This window comes from Convolutriloba macropyga, chromosome 11 (genome assembly GCF_964194025.1).
Source record: "Convolutriloba macropyga chromosome 11, txConMacr16.3, whole genome shotgun sequence".
NCBI lineage: Eukaryota > Metazoa > Xenacoelomorpha > Acoela > Convolutidae > Convolutriloba > Convolutriloba macropyga.
This window is the reverse complement of record NC_134478.1, coordinates 23293567-23320684: the sequence shown is the minus strand read 5'-3', so window position 1 is coordinate 23320684 and position 27118 is coordinate 23293567.

The window sequence follows — 27118 nt, the reverse complement described above, 5'->3', positions numbered from 1 at the left end:
CACTACGGTCTCTTTAAGTACACTATATATCTAGGATACGAACACTGAAGACAGTGGTAATAGAACCGGAATTATCCGTTTGATAATATATAGTTACCAGCTTAACTCTGTATTATTGGATTGCATTAAATGAGACAATAAATTGCAAAATATTTGAATGGATTTCGAGTAATATGTATATGTGGTAGTGTGTATATCCAATTCTGTAGTGAAGGATAAACAGGAATAGCAGTCAAGCATGAATACGCGTTAGCGTTGAGTGGTTGGTTGGAACCCCTAATTTATCCACTACTCACGTGCTTCAATTGTTATGTTCTAAGTTAGTGTTACCAAAAACATCAATCAACACTGCAAATTAAATTGATTTGAGATCTATGTTTTTTGTCTGACATGAAACGCTAAAATTTGGTACAGGATTTTTCAATGTCTTCCTACAAAAGTCGTATGACATTATTGCATTCAACCAGGATCTTTGAATATTTCTTTGTCTACGCTTACGCTAGTATCACGTTTTTACGCTAGTATAATGTATGTTTTGTCCTATCGTAATTATACTGTACTAAGAAATGGAGTTTGTTTGGTAGGAAATCATATACGTTTCTTGAAAAAAATCAGAAGAAGTTCAACTCAGGATGTAGTGTTTCCTTCAAAGTTTTTTTAAGTGGCCAGCAACCACAAAATTTGCCGCCTGGGAACAACATAGACCGTTTTTCGTTGCTCATTTAAAAGTGTTTTCTGATTAAATTAGTAGCAGTAGTAAGAGTTAAGATAGTAGTAGTAGGAGTTATAAGGATAAGGGATCCGCTTCTTATACTTTTATAGAATTACGATCAGTTTATACGTTTTGAAAAAGTCTGCTTTCATGTTAACAATTTCAAAGTCTCAGTTTTTTTTAAATTCAGAAAGTGAACTGGGGAACCCCATTGCCTCAAGTAGTTTCTGTTATAGTTATTTATAAGAGAAGTTAAGAAGAACCAAAATCAGTAAATTTGTCATTTCTTAAGATCTCTGGAAAAAAATTACCCTTTTGTCAGCCTTCACTTCATCAGAAGTTGGTTTTCCATTGCACCATGCTAAAAATAATAAAATTGAGAATTTTAAACTAAGTTTTTAGAAATTAATTGAAACTAATCAGAACGAAAACTAATTTTGTTTTCAGAAACAGAGAAAATTTATTCATCGATGAAACTAAATTAATATTGAATATAATGCATTCTCAACTACGTGGATAACTTAATCAAAAACGAGTCAATTCTCTTTTACTCGACGATTTTGAATACAAATAGTTTTTTAATGGTTTTTCTTGTTGACTTTCTTGTTCCTCAGGATCTTAAGTACTATAGAGCAAAGTGTAGGGAAACTATTTTGAATAGTCTTACCATTAAACAGAGTAAAGACAATTAGCAATCTCATTTTTTGGATTTTCTTGAGCACGCAAGAATCAAATCAAATATAATTTGCAATAGTTTTAATAAACCGACCGCCACAGAGGAAGTTTAAGAGAACAATATTATGAAAGGAGTGCTCCCTTTTCCCAACAGACGACGTAGCGCATATGGCGAAAGGGGTATTAAGAATTATTATCCCGCCCTTGACATCGGACAATCTTTAATCTTCAACAATTTTTGCGCAACAATGAACAAGTGGGAAGGTCTTGAGAATTGAGCTGTTCTGATTATTCTAATTGTTTCTAACGCTTTTGTTGGAAATGGGCCAACACAAGTTGTTTCGATCCACTTTAGAGAGGGGGAACTAGACGCCCAACAGGATTCTTTAGTTCAGTCGATTTTTGCCGATCAATATATTCATTGAATAATCTCAGGCTTGGCATCAATGGGACGCCCATTGAGCTTAACCTATTTGCTGATATTTGATGGTTGAGTTTTGCGTAATTTTTTTTACCAATTTTCTCTGACTTCATCTTTTTGAAAAAAAAATATTTGTTGATTAATTTTCGTCCCTTTTTCCAAAATATTATAGAAAAGGTCACCATGACTTCATCAACGAAATATGGACTTTTTAGGCATTTAAAATAGGTTTTCTTAAACTAACTTTATTCATGTTGGCAACAACAATGCCGCATAAACTGTGGTGGCAATGCGCTTCATTTTTGAGCCACCAGATCTAATTTGGCTTCTGCTATTTAGCAGATTCATCTGGCATAACAAATATGCTTTTTTTCTAGATTTTTAGCTTCTGTTCAAAATTTTGTCTCTAATTAGCAATTTTGGCTAACTTACTCTGATTTTAGGGCCAGTTGTAACATCATGAAATATTACTCTAAGAAGAGCTGAAACGATGTTCCTGAAACAAGGCGAGGTCTAATCAAGATTCCACTTCCTTACAGTTTGACCTGCGACTGAATTTCTGTCAGAGTCTTTCATCTAATAAATCATACCCGTTCATTTTGCAGTGGTTCTAGAAACTTGATTCCCGTTCGACACCTTCTGAACAGCTGGACAACTTTAGCTCTTTGAGATGGCGCGAGATCAGAACGCTTTTTTATTTTAATCAGACAATGCATAGCAAAGCTTCAAAAACATTGCTATTTTTAATCTAAAATTTAATAAGGCATCTGCTAATGCTATTGCTATCCTACTTCAAAAAATATCATTTAAGGCGTCTATCGGTATCAAGTTTTTAGGCAAATTTACTCGTTCTTTTAATATATTTTACTTTTCATATGTTAATACATTATGCGTGTGAAACATACCTTCAGACTTTGCGGAGCAATGGGCGGTGCCAGTTATTGAAACTCCTGTTATTGTTTACCATATTCAAACTCGAGGTTGAAAAGCGAACACCGCTTTCCACAGCAAAATATGTCTGACGGAATTGTCCATCTTAAAATTTTGCGAAATTAGATTCCACAAAATTTTTAATCGCATTTCGCCATTTTGAGGATCGGATGCAATAAACACTTTTAAAACAAGCTGCATTCATTTTTAAGTGAACAGGCCTAAAAAACCGCAAAGTTACTAGATTTCAGAGAGTAGCACTGAATAATTGACCGAACAGGAGAATACCAATCCACGAAACACGAAAACTTAAGATACGAAAGACGGGCACAAACAAAAGGAGCATAAATTATTGCACAGTAATCCCTCTTTTATATTAAAACTTGATGGCAGTGTCATGATCTTATCTTCCGGCTGAAACAGGTCATAGAAAACAAAAATTTCTTCTTTAGTCCAGAACTGTTTAATGGATTAATCAAATGAAACTTCAACTTCATGACATTAAGTGCAACTGCAGAATAGAAAAAAAATACAATGCACCAGAAAATTTCTATTTTCTTACATTTATTTGGTTCATTTGCAGAAAATGAAAAATTATAATTCAGAAATGTATATATATATATATATATATATATATATATAATTATATATATATATATATAATATATATATGTATAATTTTATGTATATATATATATATATATATATATATATATATATTATATATATAAATATATACATATAACATAGAAAATCTACAAATTTGGTGTCTCTCCAGTTTTAGCTACGAAAACGTTTCGCCCTTAACATCAATCAAACATTGAAATTTTTGAAAAATTGTAACTGAATTTGTACCCTTCTTCCTCTTCCAAAAAATTTCCTAGCAAGATGGGAAAAAATTGACAAAAGAAGTAACTATTCCAAGTTTTTTGTTGCGCCAGAAGGAGCATGAGACGTCTAATACCTACAAAAATTCACTTAGGCTAAAAGTTGGCTGTAATTTAATTTATTAAATATTGGTGTTTAGGCAGTACAAATGCGTACACTACCGTTAATTCCTCTTAAAGTTCTTCTCATATACAAAGATCGCTGAGTTAGTAACAGTTTTGAACCTTCAAAGGACCGGGTTGAGGTGCCACCGCCATTCACCGCAAAACTATGTAAGATAAGCGATGAATGCGGAAAATTTTGTAAGATAAGCGTTGAATGCGGTGAATTGCATAAATCAGGCGGTGAATGCGGTGAGAAGAACTTTATCGCCTGGTGGCCGTGAAATTACATAATATCACAGCTGAATTTAGCGGTGACATTACATAAATTCACCGCTTTGAAAAGAAGTGTCCAAATTGTGTAAGATAAGCGGTAAATGCAATGAAACTATTTAAACTTACCGCTTAGAAAAAAGTGTTAAAATGTTTTGAAATTACACAAATTCAGCTCTCAATTTAGTTGTGAAATAACATGATTTCACCGCTTGGAAAACCCTTCGAGTTGTCTTATGTTCAACGAAGTTAAGTTACATTTATTAAAAGAAGAACGGAAAATTTATCCACAAATCCTCTTACATCTCTTTGAATCTTTTTTTAGTGGTGAGTTATTGTAATTTCACCACTAAAGTAAACGGTGAACTTACAAAAAACCACCACATTTCACCGCTAAAATTTGTCATTTCAACTGTAATCCTAAAAAAGTTGTAAAAAGTAGAGTGAAAATGATTTAATTTCAAAACAAATATGCTAGATTTAAGTGAGAAGTGGCACATTGGAAGAAGTGGCTGACATGCAGAAGGTGAGATGTTCGAATCCATGCAAGGACGGTAGCGTGTAGTAAGAGTTGAAATGTGGTGATTTTTTGTAAGTTCGCCGCTTACTCTAGCGGTGAACTTACATAATTTCACTGCATTCACCGCATTTCACCGCAAAATTATGTACAAAATTTGCGGTGAAAGAACCAACTTTTCACAGCTTATCTTTCATATTTTTCCGATTTTTTTTCTCGACCCGGGGAGCCGAGTGATTAATTCTGTCGACAAGTATGTAAGTCAACAGGGGCAGACTGGAGAATCAGGCGCGCGGAACGCTCGAGACCCAAAGATTGATGATTAGATTCCTTTGGCTTTATTAAGCCTCCGAAAGAAAGCAGAATTCAATTCTCATAAAGATCTTTCATTCAAAATAAATATTAAGTCCCGTATTAACATATTGACAACAGTTAGTTATCTTTCCCTGTGCTTGTCACCGAATACCGTTAGATGATGTAATTACAAAGAATGATAAATTTTTTAATATGTGTTCTTCTAAGTTACAGCTCATTTTCCAGATCTTCAATCAGAATCCTTTAATCCTTGAAAACTAGTTATGCCATTCCAACTAATGAGTAAAATGTTTGAAAATCTCGTGAAAACAACTGATTGCAATTATGAGTGGTCTGAAAATTTTAAGCAGTCGCACTTTAGCAAACATCGTTATGAGTTTGAAATATGTTCATTGCTGTCATGACGCCAATAGGTGTTATACACATCGATTTGAATAGAAAATAGTTAGGTGAGAAGATTGATAATTGAAACTTCAATCATCAATTCGAGGCAACTTTCCTTGCTACTATGAAATCACGTGTATCCAAAAAGCGAGAACAAAATTTGATAATTACCAAAAACGTTTTCAACCCATCGATATGATAACACCATATTATGATAGATGAGAGGGAGGAGGTAAGGAGGTGGGTAGCAGACTAGTCAGATTCTCCATGGCACAGATTTCTGCACGAGGAGAGAAGCGCAGACCAACTAAAGTACTAGTTGTAGTAGTAGTAGTAGTAGTAGTAGTAGTAGTAGTAGTAGTAGTAGTAGTAGTAGTAGTAGTAGTAGTAGTAGTAGTAGTAGTAGTAGTAGTAGTAGTAGTAGTAGTAGTAGCTGTAGCCTAACTTGAAAATGGCCCATTTTTGGCCCATTTTTAAGTTTGGCTACAGAATCTCAGTACCCAAATTCAAGTGCCCATTTTCGAGTTAAAATCGTCGTACCCGAATTCCAGTTTTGGGATGCCCATTTTCAAGTTTTCAAAAGGAGACCAAATTACAGTTTGGCCCGATCCCCATTTTCATGTCTACTCATATGACTAGTATGACTCGAAAAAAAATGGGTATGGTTGATTTTTTGTTGCGGCCAATACAATAGTTTAACTTGAAACACTTAAATTTAACTTAGAGACATAAATAGTTCTCAAATTTTTGAAAAACTAAAGTCTGGTTTTTTTAAAAAATTATTGTTATTGGACAAATTTTCTGCGGGGCTGTCAACTGGGGAAGATCCCCTATTTTTTGATCCCCCTGAAAAGTATTTTTGCCTTTTAACATGAATGTTTTTTTGCTGAAGTTCACACGTATTCAGTCAGGTGATGTACAATGTGGAAAATGATATCTGCTATTTTTTTTAGCAGAAAGTAAGTTCTACTAAACTTTATGAAGATATAACTAAAAAATATATTAACAATTGTCTGCAATTCGATCAAAGTCGCAACTGTTACCTATTGAGTCGAACAGGCGTCGTTTTGAAAAAAAAATGAGTGTAAAACGACTTTAAAATTAACCAAAAAAACTGAAAATGAAGAAATTAGAAGATCATCTCGAGCTGAAGTCTCAGCTTGAACTTGTCGTTATGCAAAACATACAATTTTAGCTTCTGTCACTTATGTGAGCTATTTCTAGCTCAATATGCCATTGAACGTTGTTTTTTGCGTTATTAGATCCCTATTTATATTTATTTCAACGTGACGGGAGACAGCGAAGCAACTAATTAAACAAAAATTATTTGAACTAAAATAAACACCTGGCTGGAAGTCTCTCGAGACCTTATTATCACGTTCTTGATGCCAACTAAACTTTTCCTTTTGAATTGTGTAATCAATTCAGTAGAAATCTGGTTCTGCTGTTTTAAAAGCATAGAAAGGCTAATAAAATTGACCATTTACGATTTTCAACTTGAATATTCCAACTTTATAATTTTGGATTATAATCGATTCCTGCAGGAATCCACTATTACAAGGGATGTTGCAAAATCCAGTTTTTAACAGAAAGTGTGCTGAGTTTTAAAATGAGACTCATTTGAGCTCTTGAGGACCAAAACCTATCTTATCTCAAACTGAGTTCAACATTTTACGTTCATGCAGTAGACGCTGCAAGAGGCCCGTAACGTGCCTAAACGATCAAAAACTGGCAACTGCTTTGGTGTTGCATATCTGCATAACTAGAATTCTTCAAGTAAATAGATGAGTGGGTATAGTGTTTAAAGAATTAATTCAAAATGGCCAAAATGGCTACTCATCGATGTCATAAATATGTTCAGTCCGAAAAAAATTTCAATTTGTAGTTTCGCGAAACGTTTTTTTTCTGCGTCCTTTATGTGACACCAACCTTCTCCAAGCCGTTTACAGGCAGAATTGTTAACTATCCCGTGGATGAGCAGGTGTTTCGAAAAAAAATGGAGGGCCCAAAGAATTTGACTTCAACCAAAAAAAAATCAATTTGAAAAAAAAAGTAGGTGATCATCTTGAGTTGAGGGCACTGACCTTCAACTCGGGGTGATCCCCTCTTTTTTTGACCCCCCTGGAAATTCCGTTTCATATCCGTTATTTAAAGTCCATTTTGTTTGCGGTAATAAACTCCTAAACAGGCGATAGACTTAGAGAAAATTGAAATCAGCAGAAAAAATTTAAAAGCTCCGGATTTTGCAACTCTAAAACATTTATTTTCTATTACTATGTTGTGATGCCAATCTTCTCCAAGCCGTTCACAGACAGAATTGTTAACTATCCCGTGGATGAGGAGTTGTTTTGAAAAAAGGAGGGGCCAAAGACTTTGACTTTTAGCAAAAAAAATCATTTTAAAAAAAAATAGGGGATCATCTCGAGTTGAGGGCTCCGGCCTTCAACTCGGGATGATCCCCAATTTTTTTTACCCCCCTAGGAATCCCATTTTTTGTCCGTTATTTTAAGCGCACGTTCGTTTTCGGTAATTGTCCCCTAAACAGGCGATGGACTTAGAGAAAATTGAAATCCGCAAAAAAAAATTAAAGCTCCGGATTTTGCAGCTCTAAAACACTTTTGTTTCTTATATTGTGATACCATTCTTCTCCAAGCCGTTTCACACAGAATTGTTAACTATCTCGTTTAACTCTGAGGTTTATTTGTTCAATTTTAGCTCTGAAGTTGGTGTATCTCTCCTCTACGGTCATCTGATACGATTCTTTTTTTAGCTTCAACTCCTTGAATAGTGCACTGATTGGACTCATTTTTTTTAATATGACGCGTATCCCATTTAATGCTACAAAATGAGCTAAAAACGTTTTTTGTTCTGCCGTATTGGAGAAAATAGCCAGCAAAATTATACCCGGTTTGGACTCCTGGGGAGAGTAACCCCACCATGAATGCAGCCAAACTGCATTTTTCTGGTCATTCAGATTGTTGTTGTTGTTCAAATAGAGTATCCAAATTTTACGTGGAACATCTGTAAAGTGCCTGGGATGCTTGCCGCGTCGAGCACATGAGTCTTTTAAAAATTGTTCATAGTAACTGAATGTTCATCGGCTTTGATTTGCTAAAAACTAAACAAAAACCAGTCATTGTATAAACAGTTTTAACGCCCGTTTTACGTGCAATCTAATGAGCTATGCCTTGTCTTGATTGGTTAAGTATTTCAGAACCTATCAACAGTTTTCAACCTCGAACCTCCGAAAATGACCACATCCTCACTGCTCGATCTTTAACTTTTCTTCAATCAGAGTGTTTATGTTGGCAACTGGTTAATATGAGTTACAAAATTGTCGTACTAAACTTTTAAGACTATGTTGACATTTTTGATGTGCTCTTCGAGAAACTATAATCGAACGAACGTTTGGTACCAATTGAAAAAAGAGCATGGTGACTGAATGGTTGGTGGTTTTAATTTCCTAAGTACTTAGCAAAAACAAGTCATGCTATACATGACTTTAGAGCCTGTTCAACGGTCAATCTAATGAGTTATGTGTCAATTTGGTTGGTTTTCTTATTACGGATATTATCGAAAATGTTCGGCCTCAAACCTCCGAAAATCAAAACATGCTTAATACTTGATCATTATTTTTTCTTTATTCAGAGTGTTTACGTTGATAACCGGTTAATAAGAGTCACAATATCATTGTGACAAACTTCTAAGATGATGCTGAATGGTTGTATTAAATCAATTCAAGGGTATATATTTGCGGAATCTTCAATAAATGACTAAAAATTTAATTGATCGCAAATAATCAGGATCTGGATGTTTTGCAGTTTTTCACTGTCTTCTTTCAATTGGTCACCCGAAATAGTGACTGATAGCAATTTGTCTCTAACCCAAGCCGGTCTTCTATGAAATTGTTAGTGTAAGTCCTGAAAATTGTTTGTGGGAAAGTTATTCAAGATTGAACGCTGAAAATCTTAACTTTTCTCAAAATTAAATGGCTGAGTGGTGTTTTGAGCAATTGAACAAGTTTTTCGGTGTGCGTTTTGTGTTTTCTAGACACTATTTAGGTTTTTGAAGCGAATTGTATCAAACAGTGGGATTAATTCAACAATTTTTCTTTTTTCACGATTTCCCACCCAACCTTCATGGTGAGGTGGGAAATTTTTTCCCACCTCAACATGAAGGTTTGCCGAAACTTAGAACGCCGAATTGGACCAGAATTACTCCCACAAATACGCCGCGAACGCTATTTCACGTTGTTTTACAACGGTTCCGGAGATTTTGGGCATCGCTGAAAGCCCAAATATTGGGGTTTAAATTAGTATTTTTTTGATAACTTCTAAAGTACTCAACCAAATTAAACGAGAGGGGTCGCATTTTGTTGGCACTTAACCTTTCTTGCTTGCAGTTTTTAGTTGGTTTCTCAAATCGGCCTGATCAAAAAGTTATTAATGATTAAATTTGAATCGAATTTGAGTCGAATTTTCGGGCTGCTCTGGGTGACCCAAATTTCGGTACAACAAAAAACGCGATTTACCCAACAAATGTTAGTGTTTCAGAATCCTCAATTAATGGGGAGTATCGCCATATAATTTTTATATGGCGTTTTATGTAGTTGAGATAGTCAATTTTGGCTCTGAATAGCTGTCACCTCGCTTTTTTGGGCTTTTGGTACGGTACCTTATAATTGCTATAACTCCTTGAAGAAAGTACCGATTGTGCTCTTTTTTTAATATGATGCGTATCTCAAGCAGTGCTGCAAGCTGTATTAAGGGGGTTTGTTTTTGTTAGGTCGTTTTAGAGAAATTGGCCAATAAACTTGCCCTCGGTTTTAGCAGCAGAAGCGGTTGACACCATCCGGCACCACCTTGAACCTTTGACTTTTGTTACTTCGGATAACAAAATTAGTGTTTTGAATAGCCCGTCTAACGTAGATTCCGAATATGTATACTTTATATAGCGTTTTCTGAGTTTTAGATGTTCAATTTTAGCTCTGTTAACTTTGACTTTAAGCAAAAAAAATCATTTTGAAAAAAAAGTAGGGGATCATCTCGAGTTGAGGGCTCTGGCCTTCATCTCGGGATAATCCCCTATTTTTTTGACCCCCCGAGAAATTACATTTTATGTCCGTTATTTTAAGTCCACGTTTGTTTCCGGTAATTAATCCCTAAACAGGCGATGGACTTAGAGAAAATTGAAATCCGCAATTCTTTTAAAAACTCCGGATTTTGCAACTCTAAATCACTTAATTTTTATTATATTGTGATACCAATCTTCTCCAAGCCGTTCACAGGCAGAATTGTTAACTATCCCGTTGATGAAGAGGTGCTTTGAAAAAAATGGAGCGGCCAAAGACTTTCACTTTAAGAAAAAAAATCAATTTGAAAAGTATGGGATCATCTCGAGTTGAGGGCTCTGGCCTTCAACTCGGGATGATCCCTTTTTTTGACCCCAGGAGAAATCCCAAATGATGTCGGTTATTTTAAGCCCTTGTCTGTTTCCGGTAATTCACCCCTAAACAGGTGATGGACCTAGGGAAAAATGAAAACAGCAAAAAATTTTTTAAAAACTCCGGATTTCGCAACTCTAAAACACTTAATTTTTATAATAATGTGATACACATCTTCTCCAAGAAGTTTACAGGCAGATTTTTCAATTAGGGAGGTGTTTGTGTCCTCCGTGGATGAGGAGGTGTTTTGAAAAAAAGGGAGGGGCCAAAGGCTTTGCAAAAAAGATCAATTTGAAAAACAAAATAGGGGATCGTCTCGATTTGAAGGCTCTGGCCCCGTAGAAATCATTTTTTCTTACCCCTGTAGCAAACAAAACGTATGACCGTTATTTTAGGCCACTTTTTTCCCTGTAATTGATCCCTAATCAGGCAATGGACTTCGAAAAAAATTGAAAGCACTCAAAAGCATTCTCCTCATACCAAAATTTTGGGCTGATTTTTAATGTCTTTAAATATTTTAGGCTGGATTTTTCCGTACGAACATCCATGAGGAGTTCGAGGAATTGGTAGGACAATTATTTTTATGTTTAATAGAAAAACCTGGTGACCAGACCAATAGGGCCACTTTGGCTTTTTTTTTCGAACCCAAATTCTAGTTTTTTGGTTTTTCAAAGTTTTCCCCTTGTATTATTAAGATATGTGCAGTTTCATCAACGTAAGTATTTTTTTCTCCATAAAACTGAATTGTAACAATAAACAGTATTTCAGAAATGACATCAGAAACCGTTCTCAAATTCGTTTTTCTCCACCTTGAACTCTTATTTTTTTGTTTCAGATTTTTTTGCTTCCTTTTTTTTCAAAGTTTTTATTTTTTCTGCTTCAAAAAAAAAGACTAGAAGACAACAACTATATCGCAAAGGCAGTGAAAAACTTTCTTGCATGGAAATGATCATTTTTGTTTATGTTGTTCTCTTTGAATGGATCTCATCTTTTTCAGTTTGACTTCAACAAACTGCGATGTACCCAAACTCAAGTTTTTCACAAAAAATCAAGATCAACTTAAAACAACAAAACAGTTCTTCCAGTGAAAAGTTGTATTTAAAAAATTATTTTCGGTAAGCTTGGTGACCCAACAATCAAACTGAAGACATTAAAAAGAAAATAAGAAGTTGCAAAAATGACCTATCAACTTTAATAATTTTCTGTTGCTTGGCAAGAATTCGACATTAATTTTGGAACTCTATTTTTAGAATTGGGAGCTGAAAATAACGAGATCGCTGACTCTTAACATGTTTATTTCAAAACATTTTGAAGCACAATCCTCAGTAGCATAAATTTTGAATGGCCTTATTTTTGCTGAGTCTCGTCGGAAATTGCTTCTGGTGTTCGGAATAGTTTTTCATTTTTTCTGATGCTATTTGAATAGAAAAATCGGCCCTTTTAAACCCGGACAGCATTCTGAAATTGAAGTTCCATAAATATTTTGCTGAGCTCATTAAAATTAACCGTCTCCCAGATATTCGCATCCGGCCAAAAATTATAAAAAATTCGTACCCAAATTCAAGTCGAGAATTTTAAAAACCTTTTTTTCTCGGTTTTTAATAGATATTAGAATCCAGCAAAATGTTACCTGTCTTGTATGACTATTTTTAGTTGACATGCGAAGTTTCAGACTCCAGGACTCATTTTTGAGTTTTTGCCTCATTCCGTTTTTCTTGCAGTTCAGTGGTCACTCGTTTGGGTCACTTTCATTTTATGTCCTAAAAATTAGGTCGTTTCCAGGCACCAAACGCAACTGCACTACAAGACCAAAAATGCCAGAACTTAGTCATACAGCACCGAAATTGAAAGAAAAAATCAAAAATATTAATTTTTGATGAAGAAACAGAGTTGTCAATTTCCCTTACTGTTTGGCCGCGGATGTCACCCTACTCCGCTCGATCCATAAAACAACAAATAAGAGAGCTAGAATGATTAAAAAAATTGTTCTGGAAAAATCTCAAGCGTGACTATCAATCTGCGATGAGAAAAAGTAACTTTTATATGTAAAATTGAGAGAAAAAAGCAGTTTTTTCAAAAATTAATTAATTTTTTAAAACCTAATAAAAACCAAAGAAATGCTTTTTAAATAGGGCCATTTTCAGTTTTGGCTAGATTAACATCTGGGCTAACAAAAACAAGCTTTATCTGACCTCTGGGAACAGAAATGAGAAATCTCCGAGCAAAACCGTAATCCGCGGATCGCTTACCCCAAATTCAAGTCGGCCGTAGTAGTAGTAGTAGTAGTAGTAGTAGTAGTAGTAGTAGTAGTAGTAGTGGTGGTAGTAGCTGTAGCCTAACTTGAAAATGGTCCATTTTTGGCCCATTTTCAAGTTTGGCTACAGAATCTCAGTACCCAAATTCAAGTGCCCATTTTCGAGTTAAAATCGTCGTACCCGAATTCCAGTTTTGTGATGCCCATTTTCAAGTTCTCAAAATGAGACCAAATTACAGTTTGGCCCGATGCCCATTTTCATGTCTAGTCATATGACTAGTATGACTAAAATAAGAAATGGGATGATTGGTTTTGTTTCGCGGCCAATTTATTGTTCTAACTTAAAACACTTCATTTTTAACTGAAAGGCATAAATCAGCTCCAGAAAACTAAAAAAACCAGGAATCTTGTTGTAGAATATTAAAAATTTTGTTACGTGGCAATAAGTTTCTTGGTGGCAATACAAATGAAATCCTCCAAGTTTTAAACATATCAAAGGATTTTGCAACACCAAAAACACCTTTTTCATCCTATTGTGATATCAGTCTTCTGCAAATTTTTCACGGGTGCAACTTTTAACTATCCCGTGGAATAGGAGGTGTTTTGAAAGAAATTAAGTGCTCAAGGTCCCCATTTCTAAATTATAAAAAAATAGGTCATCAACTCAAGTGGAAATTTCAGGCCTTTAACTCGAGGTGCCCTATTTTTTTGCCCCCTAAAAGGAAAAATTTGTGCGCGTTGTTTTGAGCAAATGTTTGCTTCCGGCAAATAACCCATAATCTTGTGATGAACTTAGAGAAGAATACGGACCACCAAACATTTTTTTTAAAAAAACCAAAATTTTGCAACACTAAAAACTTGATCTTTATATTTTTTGATATCAGGTTTTTGAAAATTGTTCACTGACATAACTGTCAACTATCCTGTGTAGAAGGCAGTGTTTTGAAAGAAGTTGTGTGGCCAATTAATTTAAAATAAAAGGGAGATAAAAAATGGAGCGGCCAAAGACTTTCACTTTAAATAAATAAGTCAATTTGAAAAAAAAAACAGGAGATTTTCTCGAATTGAGGGCTCTGGCCTTCAACTCGGGTTGATCCCCTATTTTTTTTTACCCCCCGACAAAATCCCATCTTATGTTCGTTATTCTAAGCCCAGGTTTGTTTCCGGTAATTAACCCCCTAAACAGGCGATGGACTTAGAGAAAATTGAAATCCGCAAAAATTTTTTAAAAAGTTCCGGACTTTACAACTCTAAAACACTTATATCTTATTATCTTGTGATACCAATCTTCTCCAAGCCGTTCACAGGCAGAATTGTTAACTATCCTGTGGATGAGGAGGTGTTTTGAAAAAAATCGAGCGGTCAAAGACTTTGACATTAAGCAGAAAAATCAATTGGAAAAAATAGGGGATCATCTCGAGGCGAGGGCTCTGGCCTTCAACTCGGGGTGATCCCCTATTTTTTTTACCCCTTCAGAAATCCCATTTTATGTTCGTTATTTTAAGGCCGTGTTTGTTTCCGGTAATTAACCCCTAAACAGGCAATGGACTTAGAGAAAATTCAAATCCGCAAAAAAAAATATTTAAAATCTCCGGATTTCGCAACTCCAAAACACTTAATTTTTATAATAATGTGATACACATCTTCTCCAAAGAGGTTAACAGGCAGATTTTTTAACTATTCCGTGGATGAGGAGCTGTTTTGAAAAAAATGGAGGGGCCACAGGCTTTGAGTTGATGCAAAAAAAATCAATTTGAAAAAAAAATAGGGGATTGTCTCGATTTGAAGGCTCTGGCCCCGTAGAAATCACATTTTTTAACCCTGTAACAAACAAAACGTATGTCCGTTATTTTAGGCCACTTTTTTCCCTGTAATTGATACCTAATCAGGCAATGGACTGCGAAAAAAATTGAAAGCACTCAAAAGCACTCTACTCATACCAAAATTTTAGGCTAACTTTTGATGTCTTTAAATAATTTAGGCTGGATATTTCCGTACGAACATCCATGAAAATTTCGAGGATTTCGTATGACAATTATTTATGAGTTTAATAGAAAAAACTGGCGACCAGACCAATAGGGCCACTTTGGCATTTTTTTTTCGAGCCCAAATTCTAGTTTTTTGGTTTTTCAAACTTTTCCCCTTGTATTATTAACATAAGTGTAATTTCATCAACGTAAGTGTTTTTTTCTGCAAAAAACCGAATTGTAACAATAACCAGCATTTCAGAAATGACATCAAAAACCGTTCTCAAATTCGTTTTTCTGTACCTTGAACTCTTATCTTCTTGTTTCAGATTTTTTGCTTCCTTTTTTTTACAAGTTATTATTTTTTGTGCTTCAAAAAAAATACTGGAGGAAAACAACTATATCGCAAAGGTAGTGAAAAACTTTCATGCATGAAAATAATCATTTTTGTTTATGTTGTTCTCTTTGAATGGATCTCATCTTTTTCAGTTTGATTTCAACAAACTGCGATGTACCAAATTCAATTTTTTCACAAAAAATCAAAATCAACCGAAAACAACAACAAAACGGTTTTTCCAATGAAAACTTGTGTTTAAAAATTATTGTCGGTAAGCTTTGCGACCCAACAAGCAAACTGAAAACATTAAAAAGAAAATAAAAAGTTGCAAAAACGACCCATCAACTTTAATAATTTTCTGCTGCTTGACAATAGTTTGACATAAATTTTAGAACTCTATTTTTAGAATTGGTAGCTGAAAATATCGAGATCGCTGACTCTTAACATGTTTATTTCAGAACATTTTGAAACACAATCCTCTGTAGCATAAATTTTGAATGGCCTTTTTTTGCTGAGTTTCGTCGGAAATTGCTTCTGGTGTTCGAAATAGTTTTTCATTTTTTCTTATGCTATTTGAATCGAAAAATCGGCCCTTTTAAACTCGGATAGCATTCTGAAATTGAGGTTCCATAAATACTTTGCTGAGCTCATTAAAATAAACCGTCATCCAGATATTCGCATCCGGCCAAAAAATATAAAAATTTCGTACCCAAATTCAAGTCGAGAATTTTAAAAACCTTTTTTTCTCGGTTTTTAATAGATGTTAGAATCCAGCAAAAAGTTACCTGTCTTGTATGACTATTTTTAGTTGTCATGCAAAATTTCAGACTCCAGGACTCATTTTTGAGTTTTTGCCTCATTCCAGTTTTCTTGCAGTTCAGTGGTCACTCGTTTGGGTCACTTTCATTTTATGACCTAAAAATTAGGTCGTTTCCAGGCACTAAACGCAACTGCACTAAAAGACCAAAAATGCCAGAACTTAGTCATACAGCACAGAAACTGAAAGAAAAAATCAAAAATATTAATTTTTGATGAAGAAACAGAGTTTTCAATTTCCCTTACTGTTTGGCCGCGGATGTCACCCTACTCCGCTCGGTCAATAAAACAACAAATAAGAGAGCTAGAATGATTTTAAAAAATGTTCTGGAAAGCTCTCAAGCGTGACTATCAATCTACGATGAGAAGAGGTAACTTTTATATGTAAAATTGAGAGAAAAGGGCAGTTTTTTCAAAAATTATTTAATTTTGTAAAACCTAATAAAAACCAAAGAAATGCTTTTCAAATAGGGCCATTTTCAGTTTTGGCTAGATTAACATCTTGGCTAACACAAACAAGCTTTATTTGAGCTCTGGGAACAGAAATGAGAAATCTCCGAGCAAAACCGTAATCCGCGGATCGCTTACCCCAATTTCAAGTCGGCCGTAGTAGTAGTAGTAGTAGTAGTAGTAGTAGTAGTAGTAGTAGTAGTAGTAGTAGTAGTAGTAGTAGTAGTAGTAGTAGTAGTAGTAGTAGTAGTAGTAGTAGTAGTAGTAGTAGTAGTAGTAGTAGTAGTAGTATAATTTCAAAAAACCGCTAAATTACTGAAAAAAGAATCAATATCCATGAAAAACGTTTGCTAATAACTTTTTGAAACAGACGAGTTAGAAAGTGTATGATAAATCATTTTAAAGCCGTTATAATGTACTTTTTGAATTCTTGTAGAAGTAACTTCCACTAAGCTCATTTTTATACATAAATTTCAAAAGACTGTCAAATTACTGAAAACAAAAACGAATTCCATAGAAATTGTTTGATAATAACTTTTGAAAAAGACTAGTTAGAAAGTGTATGATAGCTCATTTTAATGCTGTGATAATGCACATTTTGAATTGTTCTAGAAATAACTGCGAATATTCTAATTTTATTACGAAAATTTCAAAAAACTCTCAAATGACTGAAAAAAGAATCAATATCCATGAAAAACGTGTGTTTGTAACTTTTTGAAGAAGACGAGTTAGAAAGTGTATGAAGCTCGTTTTACAGCCGTGGCAATGTACTGTTTGATTTTTGGTAAAAATAACTGCCAATAAGCTCATTTTTATACAAAAATTTCAAAAGACTGTCAAATTACTGAAAAAAGAATCAATATCCATGAAAAACGTTTGCTATTAACTTTTTGAAACAGACGAGTTAGAAAGTGTATGATAAATCATTTTAAAGCCGTTATAATGTACTTTTTGAATTCTTGTAGAAGTAACTTCCAGTAAGCTCATTTTTATACATAAATTTCAAAAGACTGTCAAATTACTGAAAACAAAAACGAATTCCATAGAAATCGTTTGATAATAACTTTTGAAAAAGACTAGTTAGAAAGTGTATGACAGCTCATTTTAATGCTGTGATAATGCACATTTTGAATTGTTCTAGAAATAACTGCGAATATTCTAATTTTATTACGAAAATTTCAAAAAACTCTCAAATGACTGAAAAAAGAATCAATATCCATGAAAAACGTGTGTTTGTAACTTTTTGAAGAAGACGAGTTAGAAAGTGTATGAAGCTCGTTTTACAGCCGTGGCAATGTACTGTTTGATTTTTGGTAAAAATAACTGCCAATAAGCTCATTTTTATACAAAAATTTCAAAAGACTGTCAAATTACTGAAAAAAGAATCAATATCCATGAAAAACGTTTGCTATTAATTTTTTGAAACAGACGAGTTAGAAAGTGTATGATAAATCATTTTAAAGCCGTTATAATGTACTTTTTGAATTCTTGTAGAAGTAACTTCCAGTAAGCTCATTTTTATACATAAATTTCAAAAGACTGTCAAATTACTGAAAACAAAAACGAATTCCATAGAAATCGTTTGATAATAACTTTTGAAAAAGACTAGTTAGAAAGTGTATGACAGCTCATTTTAATGCTGTGATAATGCACATTTTGAATTGTTCTAGAAATAACTGCGAATATTCTAATTTTAATACAAAAATTTCAAAAAACTCTCAAATGACTGAAAAAAGAAGCAATATCCATGAAAAACGTGTATATAACTTTTTGAAGAAGACGAGTTAGAAATTGTATGATAGCTCATTTTACAGCAGTGGCAATTTATTTTTTGAGTTTCTGTATAAGTAACTGCCAATATACTCATTTTGATACAAAAATTTAAGTAAACTGTCAAATTACTGAAAAAAGAATCAATATCCATGAAAAACGTGTGTTCATAACTTTTTGAAACAGACGAGTTAGAAAGTGTATGACAACTCATTTTAATGCCATGGCAACTTACTTACTTTTTGAATTTATGTATATGTAACTGCCAATATACTAATTTTGATACAAAAAATTCAAAAGACTGTCAAATTAATGAAATAAAATCAATATCCATGAAAAACTTTTTGTTAATAACTTTTTGAAAAGAACAAGTTAGAAACTGTATGATAGATCATTTTGAAGCCGTGGTAATGTAATTTTTGAATTCTTGTAGAATTAACTTCCAATAAGCTTATTTTTATTTATAAATTTCAAAAGACTGTCAAATTACTGAAAACAAAAACGAATTCCAGTGAAATCGTTTGATAATAACTTTTGAAAAAGACTAGTTAGAAGTGTATGACAGCTCATTTTAACGCTGTGATAATGCACATTTTGACTTGTTCTAGAAATAACTGCGAATATTATTGTTTTTATACATTAATTTCAAAAAAGTCTCAAATGACTGAAAAAAGAATCAATGTCCATGAAAAACGTGTGTTTATAACTTTTTGAAACAGACGAGTGAGAAAGTGTATGATAACTCATTTTAAAGCCGTGGCAATTTACTTTTTGACTTTTTGTATAATTAACTGCCAATATACTCATTTTGATACAAAAATTTCAAAAGACTGTCAAATTACTGAAAAAAAATCAACATCCATGAAAAATGTTTGTTAATAGCTTTTTGAAACAGACGAGTTAGAAAGTGTATGATAACTCATTTTAAAGCCGTGGCAATTTACTTTTTGACTTTTTGTATAATTAACTGCCAATATACTCATTTTGATACAAAAATTTCAAAAGACTGTCAAATAACTGAAAAAAAAGTTAATATCCATGAAAAACGTTTGTTAATAACTTTTGAAAAACACTAGTTAGAAAGTGTATGACAGCTCATTTTAATGCTGTGATAATGAAAATTTTGCATTGTTTTAGAAATAACTGCGAATATTCTTATCTTTATACAAAAATTTCAAAAAACTCTCAAATGACTGAGAAAAGAATCAATATTCATTAAAAACGTGTGTTTACAACTTTTTGAAGAAGACGAGTTAGAAAGTGTATGATAGCTCTTTTTACAGCCGTGGCAAGGTACGTTTTGATTTTTTGTATTACTTTTAAAGTATCTTCAACAAGAGAATGCGAGAGCAATGTACAGACCGAAACCAGGGTCGATTGTGGCAAAATTTTCAAATTTTCAAAGTTGTTTAGTTTAATTACTTTTTCGTTTTAAATCAAATTTACAAGTATGTAATATCATTTTCCTGCTCAATTAGTACTCTTTACGAATATATAAGGGTCAAAAAGATTCGGTTTTTTTCATGGCCTGATTTTTAGATTTACGAAATATTAGTCAAAATGAGCCAATTTCAGCCAGATTGGCGAAAATCGAGTTTTGATTTATTCACTTTCTGAACAATTTTTACACTAGGCTGATGCCCCAGTTTATGGTGATTCCAAAACATGTTTATTCTGTAAATTTGGTTCAGTAGTTTTCGAGATATAAGCCTTTTTTGCATGCATACCAGCCCCCGGTCCCGTAACCAGCCACAATCCTCAAACATCTCCTCTCCCCCCCCACCCAACTGGAAACTTTTTTCTTGTATCTCTAGTCGTGATGTAATCTCCAGCTAGAGAGCTTCTCGGATGTATTACTTTTACCACTAGTTAATTTTCTTCATCTTTATCGCGGCAAACACAGACGAGAAAGTGAAAGTTTCGTTTGCATCTTCCAACCGGTCACGTGAAATGCTTATGCGTATGCTGTCAGGTCAAGTGACAGCAAGGACGCTGTGCCTTCCTGCGTCCGTACCTCCCCGAGGTAAGCATGCATAAAGCTGAAAGTGGAATGAAATAGAAAGTTTCAAAAGGTCACACAGAGAGGGAATGTTTCAGATTCTCGAATAGCGTTCCCATCGTTTGATGGCGACCCACCAGAACAGGTCACGTTGCAACCAGAGCGCGCCATCCACCTCCCCCCAGAGCACGTCACCCCCCCCCACGTCAACCCCCCCCCCCCTTTCCCCCCCAGAGCACGTTGCGACCCATTGTGTCACCCATACAAATGTTATATCGTTGGAAAGCTCTCGTGAAGGCGAATTTGATGGGCTACATGGCAGGACCCAATAAGGGCGTACTATTATATCAATACTATTATACTATTAGTTGGCTCCTGGCGTCTTGTTGAAGTTGATATTTTCAAACGCATTTTCAGATTAGATGATTGCCTTTTCGTTGTTGAAGGCATAGCAATTAAAAGTTTCTGGTTGGAACCAACTCAAATATACAGTGCGTTATACATCAGTTGCTTGTGAAGATGTAGATTCTGGGGCAAACTGTACTGATGATGTGATCAAAAGGTCGTTGGACTCAGATATTTTGAAACGAGTTACAACGAACTATGGACAACGAACTAAAATATTGACACTATTATATTAGCAGCATATTGACACCAAGTATAATACTTTCGCAAGCTTTTCTACAATAACTTTCGTATAAGCCGAACCGAATTCTGTTTGGAGCATAATAGGTATGGAGTATCCCCAGGGTAGGTGGACTGCGCGTCTTAAACGAGCAGAAACGATAACCTCGACCAGGGTAGTAACGTGCTATATAACAACTTAATTTGTAACTGGGGTCATAAAAACATTGGGAGGGGGAGGGGAGGTCTTACAAGAAGCCTGCAAACCTCTTTGGTATGCGATCTAATACTTAGTGTGACTGTTGAATAACTCCTGCTAATTTTTCTTTATTTAATTAAACTTGCCAATATTTTCTATTCAAATCCAATATACTTTTCATATTAATAATTTCGAACAATGAGCTATACTGTTACACAAAATATATCTGATTTTGTGCTTGCAATCAGACTTGCCCAGAATTGAAATTCGTTCAGATCTGGGTTTGGTTGAAATTTTTTATCTCTGATAATTTTAGAAGAAACGATTATTTGCCTGAAATTGTGCCTGATGTTTTGGTTCAAATCATAAAAACAATAATTATTTCAAATTAGTAATTTTAAAAATAGGTCTTATTGATTAGGTTTTAGAGTTGTCCAAAGTGAACCAAACTCGGTATGGAGTATTCCATGTGTACCTAGAGTCTAAAACAAAAAGAAGTTTTGCTATAGCTTGCGTAGGAAAAAAGTTAGTTAGTCACGGAAATTTGCGAATTTCGCGATTAGCAAATTTTTAAAATAGATCTTTTTTATCGGGTCATGAAGTTGTTCAAGTCAAACCAAACTTGGTATGGAGTATCACCAGGGCAGGCATACTCGGAGACAAAAAGAATTTTTGGTATAGCTTGCCTAGGAAAAAAGTTAGTTTTTCGTACGGAAATTTGCGGTTATTTCAAATAATTAATTTTATAAATAGGTCTTTTTTATCGAGTCAAAAAGTTGTTCAAATCAAACCAAACGTGATATGGAGTATCCCCAGGGCAGGTAGACTCGGAGACAAAAAGAATTTTTGGTATAGCTTGCTAGGAAAAAAGTTAGTTATTCATACGGAAATTTGCGATTAATTCGAATACATAATTTTGAAATATAGTATTATTGATCGGGTCAAGGAGTTGTTCAAATCAAACCAAACTGGGTATGTAGTATACCATGGGTACAATGAGTTAAAAACGAGAAGAATTTTTGCTATAGCTTGTCAAGGAAAAAATTAGCTTTTCATGCGTAAAATTGCGAATTTCGCGATTAGCGAATTTTAAAAATAGATCTTTTTATCGGGTCAAGAAGTTGTTCAATTCAAACCAAACTTGGTATGGAGTATCTCTAGGGCAAGTAGACTTGGAGACAAAGAAAAACTTTTGGTATAGCTTGCCTAGGAAAAAAGTAAGTTTTTCGTACGGAAATTTGCGGTTATTTCAAATAATTAAATTTATAATTAGGTCTTTTTTATCGGGTCAAAAAGTTGTTCCAATCAAACCCAGCTTGATATGGAGTATCACCAGGGCAGGTAGACTTGGAGACAAAAAGAATTTTTGGTATAGCTTGCCTAGGAAAAAAGTTAGTTATTCATACGGAAATTTGCGATTATTTCGAATACTTAATTTTGAAATATAGTATTTTTGTTCGGGTCAAGGAATTGTTCAAACCGAACCAAACTGGTCATGGAGTATACCATGGGTACAATTAGTTAAAAACAAGAAGAATTTTAGCTATAGGTTGTCTAGGAGAAAAGTTAGCTTTTCATGCGTAAATTTGCGAATTTCGCGATTAGCGAATTTTAAAAATAGATCTTTTTTATCGAGTCAAGAAGTTGTTCAATTCAAACCAAACTTGGTATGGAGTATCTCCAGGAAAGGTAGATTTGGAGACAAAAAAATTTTTGGTATAGCTTGCCTAGGAAAAAAGTAAGTTTTTCGTACGGAATTTTGCGGTTATTTCAAATAATTAATTTTATAATTAGGTCTTTTTTATCGGGTCAAAAAGTTGTTCAAATCAAAGCCAGCTTGATATGGAGTATCACCAGGGCAGGTAGACTTGGAAACAAAAAGAATTTTTGGTATAGCTTGCCTAGGAAAAAAGTTAGTTATTCATACGGAAATTTGCGATTATTTCGAATACTTAATTTCGAAAAATAGTATTTTTGTTCGGGTCAATGAATTGTTCAAATCGAACCAAACTGGGTATGGAGTATACCACGGGTCCATAGAGTTAAAAACGAGAAGAATTTTTGCTATGGCTTGCCTAGGAAAAAACTTGGGTTTTCATACCGAAATTTCCTATTATTTCCGAATAATTTTGAATAATTGTTTTTAAAAATAGGTCTTTTTCATCGGGTCAAGGAGTTTTCCAAATCAAACCGAACTCGGTATGGAGTATACCCTGTGCACCTAGAGTTAATAGCTTTTTAAAATAGCTTGCCTAGGAAAAAGTTAGTATTTCATACGGTAATTTGTGTATTTCTCGAATAACGAATTCTAAAAACAGGTCTTTTTCATCGGGTCAAGGAAATATACAAAGTGAACCAAATTTATATCCCAGACTACCAGTAATATTTAAGTTGTAATACCAAAAGAACGGTTGGCCTAAGGTTCATACAAAAAAAGTTTGTTTTTCAAATGGAAATAACCAATTTTTCGCTTATTCAGTTTTCAAAAATAGTAGAATTTTATCGGATCTTTAAAATGTTCAAGATGAACCAAATTGATAACTCAGACTACCAATACCATTTAGATTGTAATGCAATTAGAATGATCCGCCTAACTTTTCTAGAAAAAAGTTCATATTTCAATCGGAAATATCGACTTTTTCGCTTTTTCTATTTTCAAAAATGTAGAAATTTTATCGGGTCAAGGAGTTGTTCAAAGTAAACCAAACTCGGCATGGAGTATCCCATCTTTAACCAGAGTGTAAAACAAATACAACTTTTGCAATAGCTTGCCTGGGAAAAAAGTTCGCTCTTCATAGGGAAAATTGCGAATTTCGCGATTAGCGAATTTTAAAAACAGGTCTTTTTCATCGGGTCAAGGACTTATCCAAATCAAACCAAACTTGGCATGGAGTATCCCCAGGGTAGGTAGACGCTGAGAAAAAAAATTTGGTTTAGCTTGCCTAGGAAGGAAGTTAGTTTTTCGTACTTTAATTTGCGATTAATTCGAATAGTTATTTTTAAATAATTTTGAAAAATAGGTCTTTTTGATTAGTTCTTAGAGTTGTCCAAAGAGAACCAATCTGGGTATGGAGTATCCCCTGTGTAGCTAGAGCATAGGAAAAAAGAAATTTTTGGTATAGCTTGCCTAGGAAAAAATTTACCTTCCTATACGGAAATTTGCGATTATTTCAAATAATTTATTATAAAAATAGGTCTTTTTCATCGGGTCAAGGAGTTGTCCAAATCAAACCAGACTTGGTATGGAGTATCCCCAGGATAGGTAGACTCTGAGACAAAATAAATTTTAGGTTTAGCTTGTCTAGGAAGGAAGTTAGTTTTTCGTACGAAGATTTGCGATTAATTCGAATAGTTAATTTTAAATAATTTTGAAAAATAGATCTTTTTGATCAGATCCTAGAGTTGTCCGAATGAACCAATGAGAGATCAATCCCCTTCCTCCGTTAAGCTGTCTGTGTGAGGATGAGCTCTTACTTCACCATAGCTCCAGGTTGACCATAGCCTGACCATTAATGGCTCCACTGACGGCTGCACTTATTTGCTTATTCTATTTTCAAAAATATAGAAATTTCATCGGGTCAAGGAGTTGTTCAAAATGAACCATATTGATACGATTAGGGACTAAAAACGAAGGAATTTTTAACCTATCTGCCCTACGAAAAAAGGAGTTGATGCGTTGTCAAATTTCGCGCTAAAAAACTTGCTTCTTAAGGTAGATACGTTTTATCGGGTATGAATGTATATGTGTATGTATGTTTTTTATCTGTCTATGTATATATAAAGTGTGGGTACGAGTGGGCTACATATTATGGGACGGCTAATTTACTGACTATTTTCACAGCTCCTACTAAAACAGTAGATACGTTTTTTCGGGCTCGGATGTTTGTATGTATGTGTGCATGTATGTATGTATTTTGTGTGTGTACGTATATAAAAAGTGGGTACGAGTGGGCTACGTGATATAAGACGGCTACTTTTTTGACTATTTTTCAAATAGTTATGCGTTTCTTTCAGCGGGTGCTTTGCGTGCTGCGGCTCAATAAAATAATCTTTGCGTTCTTTTCAGCAGGTGCTTTTTTACCAGTTTTTGCTGAACAATTCAGATATTACTCTAGCTAATTAATCTACTGTTCCAGAGTTAAAATGACTGACCGTGTAGGTGTACCCTTTGGTTCGATGACTGATGTTGCTCCACGAAAGAACTTCAAGCCTGCTTTTTCGAAAAGCCGAGTTCAAGTACGGATTTTTAAAGAGTCGACGAGTGGCCCCGTTGAATTCATTTAAAACAATTTTTTCAATGAAGAAACTGTTCACACGGCGGTAGTAGGGGACTCTATTGTTGATTCTCTGTGTGTAAACAACTGCAGCGTTTTCACTTTGTCCGGTGGCAGAGTTGATCAGATCTTTCCGTGTTAAGATCGTGGTAACGATCTGTGGTAACGATCTGTCTTACTACGGTGAGAAGGGACAATGAGCTATACTGTTACACAATATATATCTGATTTTGTGCTTGCAATCAGACTTGCCCAGAATTGAGATTCGTTCAGATCTGGGTTTGGTTGAAATTTTTTATTTCTGATAATATTAGAAGAAACTATTATTTGCCTGAAATTGTGCCTGATGTTTTGGTTCAAATCATAAAAACAATAATTATTTCAAATTAGTAATTTTAAAAATAGGTCTTATTGATTAGGTTCTAGAGTTGTCCAAAGTGAACCAAACTCGGTATGGAGTATTCCATGTGTACCTAGAGTCTAAAACAAAAAGAAGTTTTGCTATAGCTTGCGTAGGAAAAAAGCTAGTTATTCATACGGAAAACTGCGAATTTCGCGATTAGCGAATTTTTAAAATAGATCTTTTTTATCGGGTCATGAAGTTGTTCAAATCAAATCAAACTTGGTATGGAGTATCCCCAGGGCAGGTATACTCGGAGACAAAAAGAATTTTTGGTATAGCTTGCCTAGGAAAAAAGTTAGCTATTCATACGGAAATTTGCGATTATTTCGAATACATAATTTTGAAATATAGTATTATTGATCGGGTCAAGGAGTTGTTCAAATCAAACCAAACTGGGTATGTAGTATACCATGAGTACATTGAGTTAAAAACGAGAAGAATTTTTGCTATAGCTGGTCTAGGAAAAAAGTTAGCTTTTCATGCGTAAATTTGCGAATTTCGCGATTAGCGAATTTTAAAAAGAGATCTTTTTTATCGGGTCAAGAAGTTGTTCAATTCAAACCAAACTTGGTATGGAGTATCCCCAGGGTAGGTAGACTTGGAGACAAAAAAATTTTTGGTATAGCTTGCCTAGGAAAAAAGTAAGTTTTTCGTACGGAAATTTGCGGTTATTTCAAATAATTATTTTATAATTAGGTCTTTTTTATCGGGTCAAAAAAATGTTCAAATCAAACCCAGCTTGATATGGAGTATTAAGCAGGTAGAATCGGAGACAAAAAGAATTTTTGGTTTAGCTTGCCTAGGAAAAAGTTTAGTTATTCATACGGAAATTTGCGATTATTTCGAATACTTAATTTTGAAATATAGTATTTTTGTTAGGGTCAAGGAATTGTTCAAATCGAACCAAACTGGGAATGGAGTATACCATGGGCACATAGAGTTAAAAAGGAGAAGAATCTTAGGTCTGGCTTGCCTAGGAAAAAACTTGGGTTTTCATACGGAAATTTCCTATTATTTCCGAATAATTTTGAGTAATTATTTTTAAAAATAGGTCTTTTTCATCGGGTCAAGGAGTTTTCCGTATCGAACCAAACTCGGTATGGAGTATACCCTGTGCACCTAGAATCTGAAACGAAAAGTATTTTTAATATAGCTTGCCTAGGAAAAAGTTAGTATTTCATACGGTAATTTGCGTATTTCTCGAATAACGAATTCTAAAAACAGGTCTTTTTCATCGGGTCAAGGAAATATACAAAGTGAACCAAATTTATATCCCAGACTACCAGTAATATTTAGGTTGTAATACCAAAAGAACGGTTGCACTAAGGTTCATACAAAAAAATTTTGTTTTTCAAATGGAAATAAT